At 42.5% G+C, this 26,807-nt stretch overlaps 1 protein-coding gene across 4 annotated transcripts in view; it reads right to left on the reverse strand.

Moving 5' to 3' along the window:
• Positions 1-26,807, reverse strand: part of PIK3CB (phosphatidylinositol-4,5-bisphosphate 3-kinase catalytic subunit beta) — a 120,273-nt gene that overhangs the window by 67,272 nt on the left and 26,194 nt on the right. For 3 of the 4 annotated variants that reach the window (XM_084847068.1, XM_084847070.1, XM_084847067.1), the window contains exon 2: positions 18,312-18,428. The gene's annotated coding sequence lies outside the window, so the exon portion shown is untranslated. Of the gene's footprint in view, positions 1-18,311; positions 18,429-25,093; positions 25,263-26,807 lie in introns of all 4 variants that reach the window. The other variant, XM_084847069.1, reaches the window with a different exon arrangement.

Raw genomic sequence — 26,807 nt, forward strand, 5'->3', positions numbered from 1 at the left:
GTCTTTGCAGAAAAAGTTGCTCAGATTCGCCTTGATTTCGACTCCAACATTGCGGCAGGTCAACTGTATGTAACCTTGTCAACAGCTTGTCCAGTTGGTTTGGATTATTTCCTGCTCGTGTATCTTGAGGTAGAGGATAAGGGGCCTGGAGAGGCGAGGGCTACTACTGTCTGCTTGACCCTTGCCTTTCCTGGCTAATCATATCAGCCAGAATGGGACTGGCCACAAGGCTACGGGAAGTGAGTAATGATTCCTTGCAAGACGGACAAGTTCCTTCTTGATTAAAGGAAGCAACAATAAGACCTTTATTAAAAGACACCTTCCCGTGACCCAAAATATTTGGGAAGCTATAGGCCAGTCTAAAATATTCCATTCTTTGCTAAGATGATCGAGAAGGTGGTGGCCTTGCAACTCCATATGCATCTGGATTATTCTGATTATCCTGACTCACTTCAATCAGGCTTTCAGCCAAGTAATGGGACTGAGAATGGTTTGGTCACCCTAGTAGATGACGTATGGTGGAACTGGATGGGCATGTGTGGCTCTATTAGTTTTCCTGGACCTCTTGGCAGTTTGATACTATCAACCATGGTCTGGACCACCAAGGCTTTAGGGGGCACTATATTGCAGTGCTTCCAGGTCTTCCTGTCAGGTCATGTCCACAAGGTGGTGTTGGGGGACTACTGTTAAGCACTCTGGCCACTGGCCTATGGTGTCTCACAAGGCTCTGTCTTGTCCCCTGTGTTATTTAACATCTACATGAAACCACTGTGAGAGGACATCTGGAGCTCTGGAGTGAGATGTCATCAATATGCTGATGACACTCAGCACTATTGCTCTTTATTACTTAACTCTAAGGAAGTGGTTGACATCCTCGAAGATTGCCAGTGTTTGATAATGTGCTGGATGAGACTGAACAAGTGAAGATTAAACACAGGATGGATGAAGTGCCAGATGACTAGAGAAGGGCTAATGTTGTCCCTATCTTCAAAAAGGGTAAAAAGGAGGAACCTGGGAACTACAGACCAGTCAGTCTGACATCAATCTCTGGGAAAATTCTGGAGCAGATTATAAAGCAATCCATTTGTAAGCACCTTGAAAACAATGCAGTGATTACTCAAAGCCAACATGGATTTGTCAAGAACAAATCCTGCTAGACTAATCTGATTTCATTTTTTGATCAGGTCACCTCCCTTGTGGACTGTGGGAATGCTGCGGACATAATATACCTCGACTTCAGCAAAGCTTTCAACAAAGTGCCCCACGATACCCTGATGTGCAAACTAGCTCAAAGTGGGCTAGATGAAACAACGATCCGGTGGATCCACAGTTGGCTACAGAATCGGACTCAAAGAGTATTTATCAATGGGACCTTCTCAAACTGGGCAGAGGTAAGGGGCGGAGTACCACAGGGCTCAGTCCTGGGTCCAGTGCTCTTCAACATTTTTATTAATGACTTGGAGGAGGAGGTGCAGGGAATGCTGATCAAATCTGCAGATGGCACAAAATTGGGCGGGATAGCTAATACCTTGGAAGACATAAAACAAAATTCAAAGTGATCTTGATAGACTGGAGCACTGGGCAGAAAACAACAGAATGACATTTAATAGGGATAAATGCCAAGTTCTGCACCTAGGAAAAAGAAACCAAATGCACAGTTACAAGATGGGGGATACGTGGCTCAACAACACTACAAGCGAGAAGGATCTTGGAATTGTCATCGATCACAAGCTCGGAGCAACAATGCTGTGGCTGCAAAAAAGGCAAATGCTATTTTGGGCTGCATTAATAGAGGCATAGCTTCCAAATCAAATGAAGTACTAGTTCCCCTCTACTCAGCACTGGTTAGGCCTCATCTGGAGTACTGTGTCCAGTTCTGGGCACCGCACTTTAAGAAGGATGCAGACAAGCTGGAGAGGGTTCAGAGGAGGGCAACAAAGATGAACGAGGGGCTGGATCAAAGCCCTATGAAGAGAGACTGAAAGAACTGGGCATGTTTAGCCTTGAGCAGAGAAGACTGAGGGGAGATAGGATAGCACTCTTCAAGTACTTGAAAGGTTGTCACAGAGGGGAAGGCCAGGATCTCTTCTCGATCATCCCAGAATGCAGGACACAGAATAATGGGCTCAAATTACAGGAAGCCAGATTCCGACTGAACATCAGGAAAACATTCCTGACTGTTAGTGCAATATGACAATGGAACCAATTGCCTAGGCAGGTAGTGGGCTCTCCCACACTGGAGACATTCAAGATGGGGCTGGACAGCCATCTGTCAGGGATGCTCTGACTTGGATTCCTGAATTGAGCAGGGGGTTGGACTTGGTGGTCTCGTAGGCCCCTTCCAACCCTACTACTATTCTATGATTCTATGATACAGACAAGACTGACCTGCTATTGGTCAGTAGAGAGACTGGCTTGGGAATGGGGTCACACTCCCCCTGAAAGATCAGGTTCATAGTTTGGGAGTGGTCCCACATCCTACACTGTCCCTGGATCTTCAGGTGGCAGCTGTGGCAAAGAGCATGTTTGCACAACTGTGTTTAGTGCACCAGCTGTGACCGTTCCTGAGTCAGTCTGATCTGGAAACAGTTACCCATGTGTAGACGACTCTACACATGGACATCACCAGATGGTCAATATCGAAATCAGATTGATTATGTCCTTTGCAGCCAAAGAAGGAGAAGCTCCATACAGTCAGTAAAAACAAGACCTGGAGCTGACTGTGGCTCAGATCATGAGCTGCTTCTTGCAAAATTTCAGCTTAAATTGAAGACCGTAAGGAAAACCACTAAACCATTCAGGTATGACCTAAATCATATCCCTGATGAATATACAGTGGAGGTGACGAATAGATTTCAGGGATTAGACCTGATAGACAGAGTGCCTGAGGAACTATGGACGGAGGTCCGTAACACTGTTCAGGAGGCAGCAACGAAATCCATCCCAAAGAAAAAGAAATGCAAGAAAGCCAAGTGGCTGTCTGATGAGGCTTTACAAGTAGCTGAGGAAAGAAGGGAAGTGAAAAGCAAGGCAGAAAGGGGAAGAAATATCCAACTGAATGCAGAGTTCCAGAGAATAGCAAGGAGAGACAAGAAGGCCTTCTTAAATGAACAACGCAAAGAAATGGAGGAAAACAACAGAATGGGAAAGACTAGAAATCTCTTCAAGAAAACTGGAGATCTCAAGGGAACGTTTTGTGCAAAGACGCGCATGATAAAGGACAAAGAAGGCAGGGACCTAACAGAAGCAGATGAGATTAAGAAGAGGTGGAAAGAATACACAGAAGAACTATACAGGAAAGATCTTAATGTCCCTGATAGCCATGATAGTGCGGTCACTGAACTCGAGCCAGACATCCTAGAGAGTGAAGTCAAGTGGGCCTTAGGAAGCATGAGTAACAACAAAGCTAGCAGAGATGACAGTATTCCAGCTGAGCTATTTAAAATCCTAAAAGATGATGCTGTTAAAGTGCTGCATTCAATATGCCAACAAATTTGGAACACTCAACAATGGCCGCAAGACTGGAAAAGGTCAGTTTACATTCCAATTCCAAAGAAGGGCAACGCCAAAGAGTGTTCAAACTACCGCACAATTGCGCTCATTTCACATGCCAGCAAGGTGATGCTCAAAATCCTACAAGCTAGGCTTCAGCAGTATGCGAACCGAGAACTACCAGAAGTACAAGCTGGGTTTCGAAGAGGCAGAGGAACTAGAGATCAAATCGCCAACATTCGCTGCATCATGGAGAAAGCAAGAGAATTCCAGAAAAATGTCTATTTCTGCTTCGTTGACTACGCTAAAGCCTTTGATTGTGTGGATCACAACAAACTGTGGCCAATTCTTAAAGTGATGGGAGTACCAGACCACCTTACCTGTCTCCTGAGAAACCTGTACGAGGGTCAAGAAGCAACAGTAAGAACCAGACATGGAACAACCGTGTGGTTCAAAATTGGAAAGGAGTACGACAAGGCTGCATATTGTCACCCTGCTTATTTAACTTATATGCAGAGTACATCATGAGAAATGCCGGGTTGGATGAATCACAGGTCGGAATTAAGATTGCTGGGAGAATTATCAACAACCTCCAATATGCAGACGACACCACCCTAATGGCAGAAAGCAAAGAGGATCTCAAGAGCCTCTTGTTGAGGGTGAAAGAGGAGAGTGCAAAAGCTGGTTTGAAACTCAACATTAAAAAAACTAAGATCATGGCATCTGGCCCCCTCACTTCCTGGCATATAGAAGGGGAAGAAATGGAAGCAGTGACAGATTTTACTTTCTTGGGCTCCAAGATCAACACAGACGGTGACTGTAGCCATGAAATTAAAAGACGCTTGCTCCTTGGGAGGAAAGCTATGGCAAACCTAGACAGCATAGTAAGAAGCAGAGACATCACCTTGCCGACAAAGGTCCGTCTAATCAAAGCTATGGTTTTCCCATTAGTAATGTATGGCTGTGAGAGCTGGACTATAAGGAAGGCTGAGCGCCAAAGAACTGATGCTTTCGAAATGTGGTGCTGGAGAAGACTCTTACGAGTCCCCTGGACTGCAAGGAGGTCAAATCAGTCCATCCTAAAGGAAATCAACCCTGAGTGCTCATTGGAAGGACAGATACAGAAGCTGAAGCTCCAATATTTTGGCCACCTAATACGAAGAGAAAACTCTCTGGAAAAGACCCTGATGCTGGGAAAAACTGAAGGCAAAAGGAGAAGGGGATGGCAGAGGATGAGATGGCTAGATAGCATCACCGATGCAATGAATATGAATTTGAGCACACTCCGGGAGAGAGTGCAGGACAGGAAGGCCTGGTGTGCTATGGTCCATGGGGTCACGAAGAGTCGGACACGACTGAACAACTGAACAACAACAACCCATGTCTTGGTTACATCATGTTTAGAATATTGCAATGTACCCCTTGATCAGTTTAGTTGCCCTTTTCTGCACTTTTTCCAAACCTGCAATATCATTTTTAGGTGCAGTGACCAGAACTGTACACAGTATTCCAAGATTAATTGCACCATGGGTTTGTATAAGAGCAGTATGATATTGGTGGTGTTATTTTTTATTCTTTTCCTAATTATGCCTAACATGGAATTCACCTTTTAACCACCCTAACTAATTTGGTGTCATCAGCAACCTTGGCCACTGCTCACTCCTAGTTCCCAGATCATTTATGAACAAGTTGAAAAGCATTGGTCCCAATATAGATCCCTGTGGGACCCTACTGTTTACATCCCTCCATTGTAAGAATTTGCCATTTATTCCTACTTTCTGCTTTCTGTTCTTTAATCAGTTATTGATCCATAAGAGGGCCTCTCCTCTTATTAAATGACTACTAAGTTTACTCAGGAGTTTTTGGTGAGGGACTTTGTCAAAAATCTTCTGCAAGTCCAAGTAAATAATGTCTACCACATCACCCCTGTCCACATATTTATTGACACTCTCAAAGAACCGTACAAGGTCAGTGAGACATGACTTACTTTTGTGGAAGTCATATTGATTTTTTTTTTCAGCAGGGCTCGTATTTCTATATGCTTACTAAATTTATGTTTAATAATGCTTTCAACCAATTAACCTGGAACTGAAGTTAAGCTAACTGGCCTGTACTTTCCTGAGTACCCCCACCCCCCAGGATCCCTTTTTTAAAAATTGGAATTACATGGGCCATTCTCCAGTCCTCTGGAACAGAAGCAGATTTCAGGGACATGTTACATATTTTTGTTAGAAATCCAGCAATTTTACATTTGAGTTTTTAAAGAACTCTAAGATGGATACCATCTGAGCCTGGTGATTTATTAGGTTTTAGTTTGTCAATAAGGTAAAGACACCTCCTTGGTATGTCTTTCCCTGGCCTTTCTATAGAGCTTATACCCAGAGATGACCATATCCCACTGGTTCTCTCCGTTCCACCAGGTTTCATTATGGCCATGGTAAACTCTCCTTTAAAATCAGACCCTCCAACTGTCCCATCTTGGCTTGGAGGCTTCTAGCAAGAGCATAGAAACACCTATACATAGATGTCTCTAGGATGTGCATCTTCTGCTATGGCTCTTAGGTCTCTTTTGACTGGCTATCATGTTCCACTATATGCTTATTGCCTATTTCCTCGCTGTCCCATTTGGGCAACTGGAAACATTTTCATCTCCATGGCCTAGACTCCTCAGCTTTGCCCATCTAGCTGGCCCCGCATCTAGAACAGGTAGCATTTCAAAGTAAGCTAACTTTGTGGTTCTGGCTTTCAGCCTCATATTTAGCAACCTAAATTTGGCTTCCAGGACCTCACAACTACATTCCCCATGTCACTGGTGCCAGCATGGACCATAACCACTGACTTCACCCCAACCTTTAAAGAATTAAATGGCTTAGGAGCTGACTGTCTGAGGGACAGCACGTCTCAGTATGAACCTGCTCAATTATTATCAGCAGGAGAGGCCCATTTGAAGATACTCTCACATGTAGAGGCCTGCTTGGGAGGCACATTTCTCCTGTGTGGCTCCCAAACTCTGGATAACACTCCCTTGAAATCGTGACTACTCCCCATTCTCTCTGAAGTCAGGAAGGGGTTAAGACACATCTTTTTAAGTCGGCTTTTTACATTGTTGTTATGGTTTTTAGGATTGCCTTTAGGGTTTTATTATGTTTTTATTTTATTGTTTTATTTTGTGATATTTTTTGTAAGCTGACTGGGCTGACTTCAGAAAGGTGGTATAGAAATAACATGCATAAATAAATAAAAAAATAAATACCTCACAGAGTTGTGGGGTGGGGGGGACAACACACACAGCCTGCAGATCCTTGGAGGAAAGGCAGGATAGTAATATAATAAATATAATATATATATATATATATATATATATATATATATATATATGTAATAAATATATAAAATTAAAAAATGGTTTAGCGCTATGTGCAAACACTGCCTCTCTCTTACTCCCATTCCTTTACCTCAAAACTTTAAATCTTAACGGAAACAGGGAATAATAATAGCATGTAACTGGGAGGAGAGCTCATCCCTAATGAAAAGAGAAGTCTCAATTATCAATTATTCTTCACAGGTCTAAGACTATAGCAGAAGGGATATAATTAGTTATTTAAAGCCTCTTTTCTTTTGTATCATCCAAAGAGATATGTGATTTTTTTTAACATTCAGACTTTTGCTTTAGTTTTAGTAAATTGTCTCCTTCATTTCTGTTATGGTGTATTATTAACAGTTTATTTGAAGTCTTAATAAACTATTGAAATGAAACATCTAACTCTTAACCTATAAGCAAAGCACTTCTGAAATGTCTCTGTCTGTAAAATTCCAATTCCACCTTTAATCCCTGCGGAGATAGGGTGTTTAATCTTAAGATCCATTCTATTTCTTCTTTCAGCAGGTTATCTTCCCTGGTGTTAGGCTTTTCCAGTGTCCAAAATCTGAAGTGTGCTGCAAGGTGTTCACTTTCAATGAAGTGATTAACTAATGGGGCACCTTTTTGTTGTTGTTGTTGTTCTTAATATTACATAGATGTTGCCCTTGTTGTTGTTGTTTATTCGGTCAGTCGCTTTCGACTCTTCGTGACTTCATGGACCAGCCCACGCCAGAGCTTCCTGTCGGCCGTTGCCACCCCCAGTTCCCCCAAGGTCGAGCCCGTCACCTCCAGAATATCATCCATCCATCTTGCCCTTGGTCGGCCCCTCTTCCTTTGGCCTTCCACTTTCCCTAGCATCAGCATCTTCTCCAGGGTATCCTGTCTTCTCATGATGTGGCCAAAGTACTTCAGTTTGGCCTTTAATATCCTTCCCTCAAGTGAGCAGTCTGGCTTTATTTCCTGGAGTATGGACTGGTTTGATCTTCTTGCAGTCCAAGGCGCTCTCAGAATTTTCCTCCAGCACCACAGTTCAAAAGCATCTATCTTCCTTTGCTCAGCCTTCCTTATGGTCCAGCTCTCGCAGTCATAGGTTACTAAGGGGAATACCATTGCTTTACCTATGCGGACCTTTGTTGTCAGCGTGATGTCTCTGCTCTTCACTATTTTATCAAGATTTGTCATTGCTCTCCTCCCAAGAAGTCAACGTCTTCTGATTTCCTGGCTGCAGTCAGTGTCTGCAGTAACCTTTGCACCTAGAAAGACAAAGTCTGTCACTGCCTCCACGTTTTCTCCCTCTATTTCCCAGTTCTCAATCAAGCTGGTTGCCATAATCTTGGTTTTTTTGAGGTTGAACTGCAACCCAGCTTTTGCACTTTCTTCTTTCACCTTCCTCATGAGGTTCCTCAGCTCCTCCTCGCTTTCAGCCATCAAAGTGGTATCATCTGCATATCGGAGATTGTTAATGTTTCTTCCAGCAATTTTAACTTCAGCCTTGGATTCATCAAGCCCAGTCGCATGATGTGTTCTGCGTACAGGTTGAATAGGTAGGGTGAGAGTATACAACCCTGCTGTTCTCCTTTCCCAATCTTAAACCAGTCCGTTGTTCCGTGGTCTGTTCTTACCGTTGCTACTTGGTCGTTATACAGATTCCTCAGGAGGCAGACAAGATGACTTGGTATCCCCATACCATCAAGAACTTGCCACAATTTGTGATGATCCACACAGTCAAAGGCTTTAGAATAGTCAATAAAACAGAAATAGATGTTTTTCTGAAACTCCCTGGCTTTCTCCATTATCCAGCGGATATTGGCAATCTGGTCTCTAGTTCCTCTGCCTTTTCAAAACCCAGCTTGTACATCTGGCAATTCTTGTTCCATGAATTGCTGGAGTCTACCTTGCAAGATCTTGAGCATTACCTTACTGGCATGTGAAATAAGTGCCACTGTTCGATAGTTTGAACATTCTTTGGTGCTTCCCTTTTTTGGTATGGGGATATAAGTTGATTTTTTCCAATCTGTTGGCCATTCTTGTGTTTTCCAAATTTGCTGGCATATGGCATGCATCACCTTGACAGCATCATCTTGCAAGATTTTAAACAGTTCAGCTGGGATACCGTCATCTCCTTCTGCCTTGCCCTATCTGATTTTTTTTTTTAGAGATTTAATTGTTTTGCCCACATAGATCTTTTGACAATTGCACGGGATAGCATAAATAACCAAATTACTGCTGCAGGTGGCAAAATGCTATAAGGCATACATTTTATGATTGGATTTACAAATTCAGAACCTTTAGACATATATCTACAATAGTTACAGTGTCCACATGGGTGATTATCTTGAAAACAGACTTCTAAGGTAAGATGTTTTTAGGTGTTTAAATTATTTATTGTTTACATTGATTTTATCTGTATGCCGCCCTAAGATCTTAATGATATAGGGCGGGATAGAATTTTTTTAAATAAATAAAACAAAAATAAGGTATTGTGGTGGATGTCACATTTGATGTTCTCATCCTTAGAACGTTTCCTGCAGTGATTATTATTTCGGGTCACTGGGTCAGTTCATACAATACCTAAAAGGCAGATCTGGTACATGATCCCTAGAAATTGACCTGGAAATGACATGCCCAAATATGGCTGTACATGTAGGCCAATATTGCCCAACAGATTTCCAGATTTTTATCCCCACTGTTGTGGAAGGGCGCATCCTTACTAGGCATCATTTCATGCCTATTAAAATAAAAGGACTGGCAGATCTCAGGGGCCAAACCAGACATGACAGGGCAGTAGGGATGTACGAAACTTACTTACCTTTTGGGGATTATGCTGATGGTGCGGGGGGAGGCATTCCGTCCCTCCCCTCCCCGGAATCCTCGCCGGGGGGGGGAGGTGCTCCGTTCCTCCCCCCCCCCCGGAATCCTGGCCAGCCGGCTGTGCTCCGCAGTGACTCTGCGGAGCCACTACGGCCGCTGGCTAGCAGGGACGCAAATAGCGGCGGCCATAGCCGCTGCCGTTTGCGTCCCTGCAATCAGCCGTGATAGGCTACATAAATGTCTACATAGCCTATCATGGCTGACTTTAAACAAAAACAAAAACGCGCGTATGTAAATGGCGGCGCCCATGGGTGCCGCCATTTGCGTTCCTTATTTTGGCACGTCTTAGTCTATGTAAACATTTACGTAGACTAAGACGGCGAAAATAAGGGGAACGCAAATAGCGTAGCGTCTATACTATTTGCGTTCCCCTTATTTTCACCGTTTACGTAGACTAAGATGTGCCAAAATAAGGAACGCAAATGGCGGCGCCCTTGGGCACCATTTGCGTACGCGCGTTTTTTGCTTTTTGTTTTTTAAGTCAGCCGTGATAGGCTACGTAAACATTTTTTTAAAATCTAGCCATGATAGGCTACGTAAATCTTTACGTAGCCTATCACTTTTTTTGTTTTTTGTTTTTTTTAAACCTGGAAATGGTGGCGGCGGCAGAAGGTTGGAAGACCGGCCGCCACCGCCAAACCACCACCGGAGCCACCGCCGCCAGGAAGATCCGCCCCAGGTAAGTCCCGTCCCGGGGGGGTGGCGGGCCGTTCCGCCACCGATTTCGGGGGGCCGAATGCGCTGGCATTCGGCCTCCCCGAGATCCGTGGCGGAACTTTCGTACATCCCTACAGGGCAGGCATCCATCTGTCTGCCTTGCTCACATTAAGAGTATGCAAAGGGACAAGAGCAAAATCACTCTCTCTCATCACTTTGCCTTGCTGCAAAGTACACTGCTTTCATTTATTTATGAGAGTATTTATCAACCATCTTTCTGGTCTACAAACTGGACCACTCAAGGTTGCAAACAATAAATCACAATTTGAGCAACTTTCTCCCAGCCAGGTTCATTCACAATTTGAGCAGTTTTCACTCCCTTCCCACAGTCTCCTTTTTATGAAAGGACAGCCCCACCTCCCACACTTAATGGGGGAGGACCACAGCTCTGTAGTAGAGCTTTAAATACTTAAAGTACCAGGTTTGATCCATGCTGTCTCCAGTTAAAAGGATCAGGTCGCATGTGGTGAGAAAGACCTTTTTCTGCTTAAGACCCTGGAGAACCACCATCAGCAGTGTAGGCAATATTGGACTTTTAGGACCATTACCTAATATCCCACCCAGTATTCCCTAGTTCTGGTATCCTGGTTTTGCCACTGTTTTTGTTCCATCAGCACCTCCTTTAAATTACCTGTGGCTAGATTCATAGCCACCTGCAGTTGATTTTGGAAGTTCTCCACATACTCTAACACACTGCCAGCTTTTGACGGTCCACTTCCTTCCCATCCAACCCAGAACTCTAGCATCTCTCTTTTGTGCTGCATGGTCTTGCTGGCTCTAATGACATCCCATTCTGAAAAGGCCTGTGGAAGCCACCAAACATATATATATGATGAACACATTCTTGATCAATAAAACAATTGATCAAGACTCCCTTAGGGTCTTAAATTCTTAACACCCTAAGGGAGCAATCCTAGGACCCCTAGACATTACATAAGAACGTAAGAAGAGCCATGTTAGATCAGACGACGGGTCCATCTAGTCCAGCATTCTGTTCACACAGTGGCCAACCAGCTGTCGACCCAGGAACCCACAAGCAGGACATGAGCGCAAACTGCCCTCCCACCCATGTTCCCCAGCAACTGGTGTACATAGGCTCACTGCCTCTGGTACTGGTGGTAGCACATAGCCATCAAGACTAGTAGCCACTGATACCCTTTTCCTCCAGGAATTTGTCTAACCCCCTTTTAAAGCCATCCAAACTGGTGGCCATCAATACTTCCTGTGGTAGCGAATTCCATAGTTTAGCTATGTGCTGTCTGAAGAAGTACATTGTCTGAGGGGCCATAAGATACTGGGGATTCCTTGCTCTGACCTTGGAAGGGGAAGTCGGAGATCTGTCCCCTCACAGCTGGCATGGAAAGAATCACGCCAGCTGCCCTCCAAGCTCAGAAAAGTGACCTTGGAGAGGGGGAAAAGGTGGCAAAAAAGCCTATCTAGTGAATAATGAAGGGCAGAAGGATGAGGAAGTGAAGATAGCCTCTGCCAGTCCTCCCGCCCTGCACTGGATGACTGGAGGCCTCCAAATGTAGGGGCTCCCAATCATCAAGGGCACAATCAACAGGACTGCATCCTAAAGTAGTTTTATCATGCTACTTTAATAGATGGGGGAAATGAAATTTAGAACTCATAATAAATCTGCTCACCACTGCCAAGCTGTTTAAAACAGTTGGTTTGGAAAACCTTATAGTGCCCTTGATCTCTGAGTAGTAGCTTAGTATCTGGATTATATAACAATACAAAAATATTCAAGCAGGTTTAAGATTAAACAAGCTATTGAAGGTGGATATTGGTTGTTACGTTTTGGAATAAAATAAATTCATAACAGGTGCACCCTTGTTATTTATTCTCTTTGTTAATAGAGCACTGTAGATTTTACTATGTTGTTTCTTTTGTATTTTCCAGTATTATTTAAAAATCACATACATTCACACTCTTTCTATAAACAAACACTAATGAAGAATAGGAGTAGCAGTAGGGAAATTCAATATTTTTTAATGAAATATTTTCATTTTTACTGCATTTCATAAACTTTATACAGCTGCTTAGAACAATGACTTGGTGCAACGTTTGTGGTCAGAGCTTGAATTCTGCCAGGCAATTTGATCTTCTGCATGTTTACTCAGAAGTTAATTCCCTCTGAGTTCAATGGGATTTACTCTCAAATAAGTGTGCACAGAGGACTGCAGCCTCAGTTTGATCACTGAATTCTGCAATATTAACAAAGCTGCTATAGTCAAGATAAGGAAATATTTGCTTTTCTGAGCTATGAAAGGCAGCCATTCACAGGTCCTTCTACGTCATGCTACAGAATGGCTCAATATCCCCTTCCTGGCTAACTGCAAAGCTAGCTGGCAAGAAATCATTGTTTGGATGTCTGTGGCTGCTCTCACTGACTTTCCCCTTTTACTTGGAGCTTCTGTGATATATGAATCCTGGCTTGGGAGCAAAACACAGTAGAAACTGTACCACAAGTATATTTTTTCAAGACTTTTAACATGTGGATGGGATAATTCTTAGTGAAGAACATATTTATTACAGCGAAGAACTGTGAAAGTACAATGTTTGGAGATGTCATAACAACTACTAAGAGTAGTTTTTATTTCATTCAGGAACTAGGTGTCGCGCTAACCAGCACTAAAGTACTTGTGCATGCCATTATTTCTTTTGGCTTTCTCAGTTATTTGAAGGGGTGGGTTTTTCTTTGACCACAAACATTCATGTCATGACACCTTCCCCTGCCTCTACCCCCTTTCCCCCAGCTTCCAATCATTTGGTGGGTTCATGGCTTTTCTGCAGTCCCCCCCCCCTCGCCACATTTTAAAAGGTTGAAATGCCTCTCCTAAGGCTGAGTTACTTGCAGTAAAAGCTTTAAGCTAAAATATGTGGGTATTTGGGGAATTTGGGACTCCCGCCCCTTTTGCCTTTGGTCCTGCCCCACCACTGGAATGCAGCCCCTGAAAGCTTCTACAAAACAGCATTTGGCCTTTGGATTGAAAGAGGTTCCGCACTTCTGAAACACACGATTATCTTCCATAACAAAGTTTAATCTGGTGCACCGCTGGGGGAGCACAGTAGCCAAGAGCGTGAGCTGGGACATTCCCTGTCAAATCTAACCTTGGCCACGTGACATTCTCCAACAGCCTCCATCTCCCATATGTTAAATCCTTAAAGGATTGTTGTAAGATTTTCTGAAAGAATACATGTGAACTGCTTTGAACAGCCTAAAGTGGGGCTGCTGCCCCAAGGGCAACATCTGGTGTTGGCTGGAGGGGTGCACATGAGCACACACCACACACAGAGGGGATGGGCTACTGCGGGCTTGCTGGGGGAGCCTCGTCCCTGCCCCAGAGATCCTGGTTGGGAGTGCTGCTTTCTTGCTGCTATTAGGGGTGGCGTAAAGAAGTGATCCTGGCAGCATTGAGGTCACTGAGGGAGAAGGAGGGAGGGTAAAGCCTCTCCCCATCCATGACCCAAGTGGGATTACTCTTCCGGCACTGCCAATAGCAGTGACAGAATGCTGGTCTTTTCTCCACAGTTCAAATGATCAGCTGGACTGTGGGGAAAAGTGGTTAAGGCACCTGCAGGCTGCACAGGGAGTGATGGAGAGCGGTCTGCAGCATGTGCACCCTGTGCTAAATTGTTATATAATTGCTACATATTGCTATTATTTTAAAAGGGCCTGATGATTCTTTGCAAGTATATTCTGTTTCTAAACATTCCACTGAATGACAAATCGGAATTTGACACTTGTCATCCATAGCTACATTTGCATAGCTGTAAAAATCATGCATACCAACAAGAACATTGCTACCTCTTCACTCCTTTCTCTGTCGAGTATTATGGGCCAAGTAATATAAGAGTGACAATATAAGATCGATTCTGGCCCGCTTGCACTGGTTGCCTATATGCTTCTGAACCCAATTCAAAGTGCCGGCTTTGACCTATAAAGCCCTACATGGCTTGGGACAACGCCACCTGACAGAATGCCTCTCCCGGCATGAACCTACCCGCACACTACTCTCTGAATCTAAGGCCCTCCTCCGGGAACCTCAGAGGGTGGCAACAAGGGAGATGCCCTTCTCTGTGGTGGCTCCCCATTAGTGGAATAATCCCCCTGATGAGGCCCACCTGGCACCAACATTGTCATCTTTTTGGCACCAGGTTAAAAATGCCCTCTTCTCTCAAGGCATTTGGCGGCATATTTCTCTCAGGCATTTGGCAGTCTCTGGATTGTCTCTGGCTAATTTTTGTTTAAGATATATGTTGTTGTGTGTGTTATTTGCTCTATGTTATTACATGAATGTTTTCATATTTTATAAAATGTATTTTAATGGTTTTTAGTTTTTGTGAACCTCCCAGAGAGCTTAGGCTATGGGGCAGTACAGAAATATAATAAATGAATGAATAGGTGAAGTTAGACTTCAGCATTTTCTCTCAAGTATCTATCCGTGAGTATAAAATATACAAACCTCACCAATGTAAAGAAGTCATATATTTAAAATTCCATGTTTGTTTGTCCCTTTAAATTTCAAGGGAGAAGCTCTGAATATTACATATATAATTAAAGTTTAAAATAATTAGAACATGATGAGCATGGGGGTTCTACACAACTGTGTAAGAAATGTTTCTCAAATTCAGATTCCCTGCACCTCCACAATGACATCACGCCAGCCAGTGTTGGACTAGGACTGGGGGAGACACAGATTCAAATTCAGCCATGAACCTCACTAGGAGACCAAGGGCCAGTCACAATCTCCCAGCCTAACCTACCTCACAGGGTTGTTAGGGAGATAAATGAGGAAGGGGAGAACCATGTATGCCACCTAGAGCTCCTTGGAGGAAAAGCAGGATATAAATGTGATGAGTACATAAGAGTTACACTGTTCAACTGATATATCAAATATTGTCAATTGGCTAAACGTTAAAAGAATGCCTATGTGTCAGTGGCAGCTTACCTTTTTAATTTCATTCTGGTATTGTTTGTTACCAAGGGAAAGAACAAGGACAAATTGCCCCCTAGCCCTGTATGCGTGAGGGGAAATCATAGAATCATAGAACAGTAGGGTAGGAAGGGGCCTATAAGACCATTGAGTCCAACCCCTAGCAAGGTTCTCCCACTGACTACCTGCTATAACTGCAGGCATCTCCAAATGGCAACACAAGCAGTCATTATTGGCAAAGGCCACTGCCTAGTACAACCCTGCTCAATGGCCATACTGGCTGGGGATGATGGGAGTTGCAGTCATCTGGAGGTCACCAGGTTTGGGAAGGTTGTCCTAGGGCTGGGGTCTCCACCATGGTGCCTATGGGCACCAATGTACCCACAGATATCTTCCTTGGTGCCTGCCAGGCTCTCTGCCCCTCCTGGTTGTTGTTTTTTTAATTTAAGAATTTTTTAAAGAATTTTTTAAAAATGGGAGGCTGGCATGCTGCAAAGTACCTCCAGCACAATCTTTATTTGAGTTCAAAAGTGTGGATTCGTTGTGCGGCTCAGACCCCACCTCTGCCTTGTACTTAGGTTCTTGGGCAAGTTACTTTTCTTTTAGTTTCACCAGTTTGCCTTCTGGGAAACATTCTGTAACTGCTGGTACCCACTATGACAGGCATTTTATGAATAGCCAGAATAGCCAAGCCCCTACCATGGCAGCCATTTTGCAAGAGTGCCCACAACACTATCAAAATTCCAAATGTGCCCACTGACCCAGAAAGATCGGGGACTGCTGTGGGCCGAATGGCAGACTCAGACCATGAAGACCCAGGTTCAAATTCTCACTCTGCCATAAAGCTCATTAGGTGATAATGGGCCACTCATGCCCTCTCAAAGAGGCTGCTGAATGGAAAGGGCAGCAGAACTACGCATGCCACCTCAAGTTCCTTGGGGTACAGACAGACGAAAACAAAATCTTTCTTTAAAAGGTTAATGTAATTGTTTAAGAGTAACTGCTATTTAACTTTTGTCATTAGCGTAAGTAACAAACCTGTTGAGTATTATCTATGTCCTTATTACATTGGTGCTTTTAAAATACTTGACCAAGCCAAATGCCCAATCTTAACTGGTCACCTGCTTCCAAGAAGCAAAGTGAGAGAGATGAAAAAATAACCTGTAGAAATAGGCAATAATTTTCTTGACTTTGTTCATCAGTCCTCCATATCCAGCACTCCAACCTTCTGCTATGGGGTCTCCCATAATTCAGACCTATAAATATATTATTTCATTCCAACTATTTACCTGTCAAAAGCCGAGAACAAATGAGAACATGTGTTGGATGAAGAATATAATTTTTTAAAGCACAAAGAACACAGAACAGAGGCAACAGAATATGATTTCCAAATCATATCATTTCTTATCAACTCCCCCCCCCCCAAATTTCAAGGTGTTACAAACCAGTACTCACAGATGACATATTCAAAACCGTTTTCCTCAAGGAATAGTCAGGCCTGATAAAAATAATTATTTTAATGACTAGTAAGATTAAGAGCTAGGTGGCATTTGTGTCCGTTCCAGAGTAGTTCCAGTTTACAACTACTCACAAAATCACTGGAATAGCTGTTTTGCTAGGCCTGCAGGAATGAAGTTATCCAAAGTGTGACAGCCAGTTTCATGTGGTGGTTTAAACATTTGGCTTGGATGTGTGAAATGTAAATTAAAATCCACATACATCTATCAAGCTATAAGCCAAATTAGATGTTATATGGAAGACACACACAACTGTCTCCCTTTTGTTTAATGCAAAGCAGCCATGAACAGAAAAGGCTGGGTAGGGTGATTTCACCACTGGAAAAAACACCCTATGAAAAAAAGATTAAGTACCCCCTCCACTTCTCCTCTAATAAATTTTGCAGCATCCTGCAGCAACTTTTCTTTCTAAAGCATTTGGACACATTTCCCATGTAACACTTAGTTTGGTCCTCCTTTACCAGACTTGGGCAAATCATTAAACCTGGTGCAGTCAAATGCTTAAGTGTGATTACCACTGACAATGATTTGTTGCCTTAATCCTGGTTAAGATTCCAAACATACAGTGAAGCCATGATTTAATCTGCCAAATTAAGCTCTGTCTCTGTGGGAAGTGAAGAGTAAGACACAAGCAAGACCTGCTTGTCACACACAAAGCAAAGAGGCTGGAGAGGCTGGGAGACTTCCTTAACCATGGTTTGCACAGTACAGTGGTAATCCATAAGTCAAATCCATTTCAGACCACTGTTCCACATCTTGGTCTATGCGTTGCCTGCACAAGACCGTGTCTTACCTAACCCAATCTCACAGGGTTCTTGCAATGCTAAAAATCCATGTTGATCTCCTTGGAAGGTAGACAAGATACAATAAATATACCCAATATCCAAAGTCTTAAGTTAATAAAATGATAAGATACACCTCTGTTCCATATGTCAAGCAAATGTATGGAGAAAAAAACAAGTTTGTACACCAGCTGGCCCTGCCCTGAACCTCTCTGGGTCCATTGGCCCCAACTCCCATGCACTGGGTGAAGGCAAGAATGAGGCTCAATGACTATATAGATATTATGTACAAAGACCATTCCACATGATCAGGTTTCCTGATCATATAGAAGGGTCTGTATGTAAGAGCTGTATATGCTAGACACATCATTCTCACTTTCATCCCACCATGCAGAAATGTGTGAACAGAAGTAGCCAATGAAATCCTGGTCCCCTCCACATATTCGTTATCCACATCGAGGAAACACAAAGTATAGGACTAAGAGCCCTACTCTTGCCAGCAGAGTGTGCATAAACAGCTGGTCACTAAAGTGTTGACAGCTGTCTAGATTTCTCTCTCTCTAAGCAATAAATGTAGTATAAAAGTAATCCTATGGAACTGCATCTTTAAAAAGAGAAGAGAGCTCACATTTCTGTTTTTCATCAGAAAGCTCTTCTAATTTCATTCTGGCTGCAGAAGCTTATTCGTGCAAACCATCTTTTCACCTGATTTTCGTTGAAGACTTTATCAGATGACCCAACTGGCCTAAAAAAAAAAAGAAGACAGTAAAATGACATGGTATAACAGATGGTAATTAAATAAATAAAATCTAATCAATTGTACAATTCTTGTGTGTACTCCTAATTAGACATCAATTGGCTATCCAGACCACATCATACTGTTTCACATACCACACCACACTATTATGTCAAATCCGCATAATCTAGAAAATAATAAATCTATTTCCCCAGTACTCCCAAATGGTCTCTTATATGGTTTTGGTAACAATAACTATCCAAAATATGCCATGCTGCAGGGATTGGCAATTGGCAGCCATTAAACTCAACTTGGCTTAGATGAGTGCTGTTAATACCATATTCTGCACTCTCTGGGGAAGGTGGTATTAACAGCACCCATCTAAGCCAATCTCTGGGTTTCTTGGAACAGCATGGGGGAAGGGAGGAAGAAACAGAGGCACACACACATGCAAGTGAGTTCAGTTGTGCTCCTTTGCCAGTCTTCAAGTTTGCTTTCTCCTACATAAAGATGTGAGTAAGCCAGAAAGACCTAACAGTAGTACTAGCAAGATCTGGTAGTGAGGAGGAGGAAGAGGAGGAGGAGGAGGAGAAAAAGCAGCATTTGGATTTGCCAGTAGGCCACTGAGAAGCAGGTGAAAGCTAAGTTATCCCCACCTCTTTGTCAAAATAGCCCATTCCTAAAGCTAGCTGCCAACTAAGGCCATACTGTCTGCCCATAAAAAATAAACACATTATAGAGGAAAACTAAATTATAAGAGTAAAATAATGGGTAGGTTACCAGTGTGACACTAAAGCTAATTTAAATTGCATTGCACTAGGTACTAGCATAAGCAACCTCTAGCACACCGATAGCGTTTGTTGGTGCTACAGGTTTCCCCAGAAAACCTGCCAAGTCTGCAAACACTATTGGGGCTGCACTAGCAGTTGCTTATGCTAGCACAATGTAATTTACATTAGTGGCAGCATCACATTAGATACTGCTCAGGGTTATATAAAAATACTTGGTAATATCTTGGGTTGTTTTTTTTTAAGGAGCACGAACTCCACGCAGCCCCTTTCTTCTACATAGGCAGCTCCAACTTCATTACAGCCATTTTTGGCACACAATAGGGTGGGCAAGGAACTGCAGAGACTCAGGAAGTGGCCAGAATCTCTTTCACAGCTGGAAGGGGAGAGGTGAAGTAAAAAAAAAAAAAAAAAAATTCATTAGGTTCTTAATGGAATCGAAAGCGCAAGCGTTATCATCACTACAAGCACCAAACACCCTCACGTTAGTACTCCATCATCAAGTTTTCCATATGTTGACCAACCCTGTAACACCACAAAACACCCATCACAGTTCTTCCCCACATGCAGCCATGATGATAGAGGCAAGGGTGATTTAATGAGGAGCAAGCACAAGCCTTGGCTTTACCTACATGCCAATTGTTGTTGTTCTGTAACCATTAAACCAACATGATAATACTGAGCACTACCTTCTCTCAGAAAGGAGCCTACTTCATACACAGTAGAAAAGTATAAAGGCAGAAGTACACTGCCCCTTTGGATCACTTTAAGATGACCTTGAAATGCTAAGGCCAAAGTTGAAAAGTTTGGTTGGTTGGCTTTTGGTACAGTAACCAGTAGGATGGTCATTCACATAAAAATATTGTTGTTTACCATATGGGTTTTATGTGATCAGTTAATTGATCAATTAATTTTGCATATGGATTTTATGTGATCAATATGGGTTGATCATAAATTGAACACATGGGTTGAACACATATGGGTTGAAATATGGGTTTTATGTGATCAGTTAATTGCTCAATTAATTTTGCATATGGATAAATATAATAGTTCTGAAGCAAGGATCTTATTTTCTTTGTTTTTAGAAAATGATACCTACAAGTGCTGTCAAGCATTTTCTTGGAAGAGGCATTCTCTCTTCTGTGAGAAATAGGATGGAAAGCCTCTTTTAAGATGATAGTTGACATGTGTAGGCTTCTTTAAATACATAAACTTGTTATAAAATTACATACAGTTTTGAAAATCTGATGCCCAATTAAAGGCATAATCCTATCAGGATAGGCGTCCGCCTCTGAACTCGGAGGCGACCACCTATCCAATGCAGGGCAGGAGAAGGGCAGAGGGGATTGTCCCCTCCACGCTTCAGCCACTCTGCAATTGTGGCTAGACAGCCGATTTTGGCTATCTAGCCACGGAATTTGGAGTGGGGGGGGTGGATGCCAGACAACGCACAGGAAGCATCGGAATGGTGCTTCCGCCTACGAGGCAGCGCGGGGGGGGGGGTGGAAGTCAGTTCCCTAGCCACTGACTAGCGGCTATAGGATTGCGCTCTAAAAGGGCTTAAAAAAAATCTAACCAATTAAATCTATTTAACATTGTAGCTCTAGCAAACAGTCATCCTCCTATGGTGCATTCTTCCCCAAGCCCTGCTTCTTGTGCCATATTTCTGTTACTTTGGGGCACCCTAGATGGGAGCCAAGGCTTTTCCCCAGACCATACTGCATGCCTCCCTCCATGATTCCTCCCCACTCCCACCTTCTTGTCTATAGTGGTGCTTCCCTCTGATAGTTATTTACTGCATTTATATCCCATCTTTCCTCCAAGGAACTCATGACGGGGTACATGGTTCCTCACCCCTCCATTTCATCCTCACAATAGCCCTGTGAGGTAGATGAGGCTGAGAGATGGTGACTGAAGTGAGTTTCGTGGCTGAGTGGGGATCTGAACCCAGATCTCCCCAGTCCTAGTCCAACACTCTAGTCTAGCCTTCCCTAACCAGGTGCTGTCCAGATGTGTTGGACTACAACTCCCATCATTCCCAGACAGCAATGGCCATGCTGCCTGGGAATGATAGGAGTTGCAGTCCAACACTTAAAGGGCACCAGGGCGGGAAAAGGCTGCTCTAACCACTACACCACACTGGCTCTCCTCTAACCACACTCCTGATTAGGATATTTTGGCAGGGGCATAAACAGGTGGTGCAGTTGCAGGTATACAGCAGCAGGATGCTCACGTCGAAGACAGTCTAATATTCAAGGCAAGCTTTCTGTTTTCTCTGCATCCATTTTTAGACATTGCTTCCTACTCAACATTTGGCAAAAGGTTCAATAAATTATCCATGAAAATACATACTCTTAAGTATAGAGTATGCTTCATTATAGGGCTAGAAAGATAAGTTTGAATTATGTTACTACTACTGCTAACAACTTCCTTGCTTCTCAAATTGTTTACAGCAATGGCTTTATTATGCTGATGTGTGAAACAGGAAGTAGAACCAACCACAGAGTTATCATCAGACTGACCAAGTAAATATAGTATTGAGCATTTCGCTAGTTGGAAAAAAAAGAGATCAATATTGTCAAATAAAGGTGAAATATTTTGAAGGCATTTAAAACTTTAAAGTACATATTTTGTTTTAATAATCATCAACAGGTGTGACACTATTTTTTTGTAATTACCAGATGGGTAATATCCAATGTTAGTTCTATGTAGAGTAGCCCCATTGAAATGAATGGGACCTATGTTAGTCATGACTAACCAGAGCCCATTCATTTCCATGGGTCTACTCTACGCTGAATACGAACCAAGAAATTAACTTTAAACATATAATAAATGGTTATAACTTAATAATGTTACTTCAACATCGTTAAGGTAAGGTTTCATACATGTGAACGGTTCACTGAGCAGTTTTTTGCTGCATTTTAATCCTAGAACACCAGGTTCAATTTACAGTTACAATTTAAAAAGGAGAAGAAATTAAAACAGAAATGAAGCACAATATCATCAACTATTAATATCAAAAGGGAAGTTTTAAAGGTAAGTATGGAGTAGGCCAATTCTTCAGGCATCAGCGGTATCATGGCTTTGTGAACTACTTGACTATATCTGACTATGGTCAAGTAACAAGTGGTCAATTGACTGTATTTGTCATTTGGCATAGATATATTGCCATTTAAACCAGTCTTCCATCTGACCCAGTTTGCACATAATGACTATCCATGGGTTGTTTAAATCATGAATAGTCGGAAGCAAGCCACTCACTGCTTCGTTTACGCTTTGTTAAACAACCCAGGAACATCCCATTCTTGGATTGTTTGTTGCGACATCTAAACCTGGCACTCTGGGTTGTTGAGAGAGAAACAACCCAGACTTTTAACCCAACAACAAACCATGGGTTAGAACTCTGGGTTGTTTCTCCCTCAACAACCCAGTGCCAGGTTTGCACTTTGCAGCAAACAACCCATTTCTGCATTGTTTGCTAAACTGGTTGCAAAGCAGAATTGGTGAGCAGGCTGGAGGCAGAGAACTTGGTTGGTCATGCAATCTGCGTCTCTGTCTCTCTTTCATTTCATGTAATACAAGGCATACCTTCTTACCAAAGGCATGGAAATTTATCTGGCTACAGATAAATTAGGAAAGAGCAAAATTAAAGGTTGCACAGAAGTTTGATTTTAAAAATGAAAGTTTTTAACATTAATGTTAAGTCTGGCTTTGATCCTTATTGCCTTAATTGTAAAGATATATAACCTGAATATTTAACTTCAATAGGAAGTGAATCCCTGTATTCAGAGGTAGTCTGAATATGAAATGAATCCCTGTATTCAGAGGTAGAAATGGCATGAAGTATCTAAACATTACTAATTATAAGTACACCAAACATGTTAACAGTGTTTTGACTGCATTTTCACCAAAGAAAAGTATTATGGAGAAGCAATGCCTTAATAAAAACAAGAAGAGTGTGGGAACGCGCGTGTGCGCAGGGAGAAGGCGTCCTGGGTTTCCAGTACTAATAAAAAAGTTCCATATTCAGAACACTTATTATTTGGACAAATAATAATCTAATACAGAGAGAATTACGATGTCTTATGAAGTTTTGAAGCTTTACACTCAGAAGCATGATAGCTCTTCAGAACTTTTCCTCACATCCCAATGAAAAGGCACAAGCATGTAAGTACAAGTTCTTTCGATGAAGCACGTTATCCTCATATAGTCAAAAGCAGGTCAAGACAAAAATCTATAGATCACTGTGCTCTGAGGCACAAAAATCTCTGGCGCTTAATCCCAAACAAAATCTACTAGTTAAAGAACTCCCAGTGCTTCATAGACCTCATGTAGCTTTTCCTATCTGAAAGCTAGAGGGGCAAATGTTGTCTTACCTATTTGCACTTCAGCAAAAAAGTGAAAAAAGAAAGAAAAGGGAATGAGGTTTAGGTTTGCTCTAGAACAGACAATGGCACTGCAGTTAGCTAGTCCCCACATAGACCTGCACCTTACATGAGTGTTGCAAAACAGCCCGAGCGGTGGATCTGGCAGCCTAGGCACCGGAAGGGAAAGGTTTTCCAAGGTCTTGTCTAGAGTTCCTGCCAATACCTTTAGAAGCTCTAAGGGTGCAATCCTCTCTATGTTTAGACAGAACGAAATCCTACAACTCCTAGCATTCCCCAGCCAGCATTGAGGGGGTAGTGCCCAAATTCACAAAAACCAGTGTACGGATTGCTGGCCCTGCTGCAATCCAGTTACCCTGGTCCCTCTTATTACCAACACCATCAGAAGCTCTGATAATGGGAACAGTAATCAGGAGGTAACTTGCAGCGCAATCCTATGCATGTCTACTCAGAAGTCCCACTGAGTTCATGGGGGCTTATTCCAAGCTAATTGGTGTCGGGCTGCAGCTCTAATGTCTTTTTGTCTCCTAGGATTCTGCCCAGCCACTTATGCCTTGTATAAGACTGCATCTGCACTTGCTGCCAATGGTCCATGCAGTTGTAAAGCAAGCTATTCTCCAACAGATCACACCTGTTATCAAGAGGAATTATGTAGCATCAGACCATTCATAGAGGGGATAATTCCTCTGATATTTACATAACTTCTGACCAGCAGCACTCCTAATATAATGCAGACACTGATAGTACATTTATATTGGTGGTTGTACCTTTTTGCAATACAGATTACCTGGGTTAGTTTTGCACTGACCTGCAGTACTGCGCAGATCACACAGGCAGGCTGCACATCTGCATCCATGAAACTGCACAGATTTGTGCTAGTGTAGAAAGAATCACCCAACAGGCAGGAGAGTTCACCGATTAATTACAGGCTGCAGAGGATGGTGTGGAATTCCTAACTCCACTACTTCCAACTGCCACTGCTAAAACAAGCCCAGTATTTAACATAACAGTCATGAGATTTAAAACACAGGGGCTGCAACTAAGAAGAGCTAATGATCCCTTAGAAATCTTCCCTGTGGTGGTGTGTTTGGAAATGCACATTGGTGATGCTATCCTCCTCCACATTCACATGCTTGTGAATGTGGAGGAGTGATGCTATCCTCTTCCACATTTACACATGCGCGCGCGCGCGCGCGCACACACACACACACACACACACACAGTTTTGCTCATTTAAAACACTTAAAATGTTTTTCTCTCTGTAAACCAGCCAAAACCTGACAGCCCAGCAAGCTGGAAAAGTTTCAAGTATGAAAAAGGAAATACACACCTACTATATAAATCAGTTTTCAATTTACCAGATGCCTTTCCAGAAGAAAAACAGAACCATACGTAAACATAGAAATTCCTAATCTACCATGCTACTATTTTTACCCCTGCACTACAGGATAAACAATGAACATTGCCGAAATCTAGCAAAATCAGTATTACTTTGCATTACCTTTCACAGGGCCAAAAATCTGCCAGTCCACAAAACCCCTTTCAGACTAGTACAGCAAAGCTTGTGCAAATAGGTTCTGCTGCAATCCAACAAAGCAGATGAATTCACAACCAGCATCCTTGCCAAAGGAGCAAGCACTGCAGTCTCTCTTCTGCCTTACGAAACCATCCTGAAAGTTAAAATGAAAATAAACCTAAACAGGCCAGTGGGACATGAGGAGCCAAGCACTACGGGATGCAATTCTAACCCTCAGCATAAGCCCCACCATGCTGCTTACATAACAACTCAAACTCTAGTGAATACAGGGGTCTGAAACGCAAGCTCTTTAGCAACAGTTTAAAAAAACCCTCATGTTCCAGGAACTGTATATCTTTACCAGTCAAATAACTCACTTAATTAGAATATGAAGGGGTTACTCCTATAAGCAATAATAAACATTTCACAAGTATATTAAAAATGACATAACATAAAATGAGGACATTTAGAAAATATTTCATGTAAGTCTAGAATGTTGTCTGCTTAGAAAAATAACCTACAAGTTGCAAAAAAAGAAGAAACAGCTTTCTATCTCACTGTAGTATATGTTCTAACTGCACTGGGAAAGTCTACATTAACCAATGGATAGAAAATATATGTCACTCCATTGTATCCCAGTTAACCCACCTTTAAACATTCATTTGTTGACTCTATGCAATATCCACCAAAAAACAAAAACAAAACCATGTGTAACTACAGCTAAAAATGACAAGACAACAAAAGCCAGAATTAATGTACTGTTTTCATCTGCAGTTCTGCGAAGGTTATTAATTCTAACAACATTTTCAGTATGGAACACCTACTTTCTGTTCTCTGCAAGATCTCTCATACAGCCTTAATTCTCTGCTGCTAGGTTTCTGTTAACATTTTGAAATCATTTGTGGGCAACATAATTTCTCCAGTTCCCTATTTCTTTCCTGCACTAGTTTAGTTTGTATTTACATAACAAAAAAACAGCCATGGAGGGCCATACATTCAGTTCTGAGTTCCTAGTTATATGGTCACATATTTACACTAACATGAAGTTGCACAGCACTTGCCAAAGAAAGACCACCAAAGGGACAGTACTTTCAGCGTTCTCATTTGTAGCATCATGTCTCTGGAATGGTTGGGTGGCCGTGTTGTCTGAGGCTGTAGAGAGAGGAGGAATGTGCCTTGGCTGAGGTGCTCAGCTGGCTGACACATTTTGGGGGTTGGCACCTGTGGGAGTGGTCTGGGACTAGAGATCGACAATTTACAGAAATTTTGAGGCCATACAAAAACACATTTTTTCTGGTGGGTTTCAGAAAAATGGGAAATTTTGGAAAAATTGAAAAATAAGCAATACTTATTTTTTTAGTGCTCTTTACAGACCTAAAGTCATGTTGTTGCTTTAAGACAGCCTTCCCCAACCTGGTGCCCTCCAGAAATTTTGGATTTCAGCTCCCATCAGCCTCAGGCAGCACAACCAATGGTGAGAAAAGTGGCCCCTTCTTCTGCCATATAGAAGGGGAAGAAATGGAAGCAGTGACAGATTTTACTTTCTTGGGCTCCAAGATCAACACAGACGGTGACTGTAGCTATGAAATTAAAAGACGCCTGCTCCTTGGGAGGAAAGCTATGGCAAACCTAGACAGCATAGTAAGAAGCAGAGACATCACCTTGCCGACAAAGGTCCGTCTAATCAAAGCTATGGTTT

Source organism: Heloderma suspectum, chromosome 3 (assembly GCF_057233095.1).
Source record: "Heloderma suspectum isolate Gila_16-S chromosome 3, 16-S_ref, whole genome shotgun sequence".
Taxonomy (NCBI): Eukaryota; Metazoa; Chordata; class Lepidosauria; order Squamata; family Helodermatidae; genus Heloderma; species Heloderma suspectum.